The sequence below is a fragment of the Anopheles stephensi genome, unplaced genomic scaffold (assembly GCF_013141755.1).
Source record: "Anopheles stephensi strain Indian unplaced genomic scaffold, UCI_ANSTEP_V1.0 ucontig267, whole genome shotgun sequence".
NCBI lineage: Eukaryota > Metazoa > Arthropoda > Insecta > Diptera > Culicidae > Anopheles > Anopheles stephensi.
In genome coordinates, this window is record NW_023405199.1 from 1,461 (window position 1) to 2,500 (window position 1,040).

A 1,040-nucleotide genomic window follows, 5' to 3' on the forward strand; every position below is an offset into this window, starting at 1 on the left:
TCCGCAACCGTCGGGCCGTGGGCGCCTGCAGTGTGGTACTAGGTAACCAGAGTTGTGTGAGTGGTTTGGGTATAAATGGACATATCATTACCCCAAACAAGTCCGAGAGTGAGGTTGCCAAACGCATCGTCGGCACAATATGCTGACGCGCACGCTACAACCACAAGATGGTGTAGCACACTTGGTAAGTTGAGCGAAAGCACTCTTTCAAAGGGATACACATACACCACTGCCTCGGCGAAGGTCAGTAAAGATGCACACTTTGGTAGTACCGGGTACCTATACACTGACTGATTGTCGTGTCACAACGGGGTGATCGACAGTCGCACTTTGGCGTGCTCGGCTCCGCAACCGTCGGGGCCGTGGGCGCCTGCAGTGTGGTACTAGGGAACCAGAGTTGTGTGTTGGTATGTGTATAATGGATGGATGGCCTTCGGTTCCATTCATCAACTAGTTCGGTGTGTACGTTTAACCCTAGGCAGGGATCACTCGGGCTCATGGATCGATGAAGACCGCAGCTAAATGCGCGTCAGAATGTGAACTGCAGGACACATGAACATCGACACGTTGAACGCATATGGCGCATCGGACGACTCAACCCGACCGATGCACACATCCTTGAGTGCCTACCAAGTTATCTCAACACTCTAACCAAACTGACCGTCCTGACCCCATCATAGGGGGGTAGGCTGTCGCAGCATGGCGTGCTCGTGATCCGCATCCTTGTCGGGACCGTGGGCGCTGAAAGTGAGAGTGCTAACACAGAGAGACATACGAGGTATGGTACACAAACCTAAACATACACACACATTGGAGCATGGGTGAAGAGCGAGCGCGCGTCAAGTCGCACGGTTCGACCTCTAGTATCAACCAACGGATGTATCCACCACAGCATATAAGGTTATCACCATTGCACGGGGACTTCCACCGGTTGGCTCGGGTCGAGTAACACTTGCGGCCCAACGCGCTCGTATCTTTCCTCGCATCCAGTTGCAGTCAGCGAGACGTGCTCACGCCGTGTGGGTGAAGTGAGGTTAGCA

The 1,040-nt window shown here is 53.7% G+C and overlaps 1 pseudogene; it reads left to right on the forward strand.

The window, feature by feature from the left end:
- Positions 1-470: 470 nt before the first annotated feature.
- Positions 471-628, forward strand: LOC118516304 (annotated as a pseudogene).
- Positions 629-1,040: the final 412 nt, after the last annotated feature.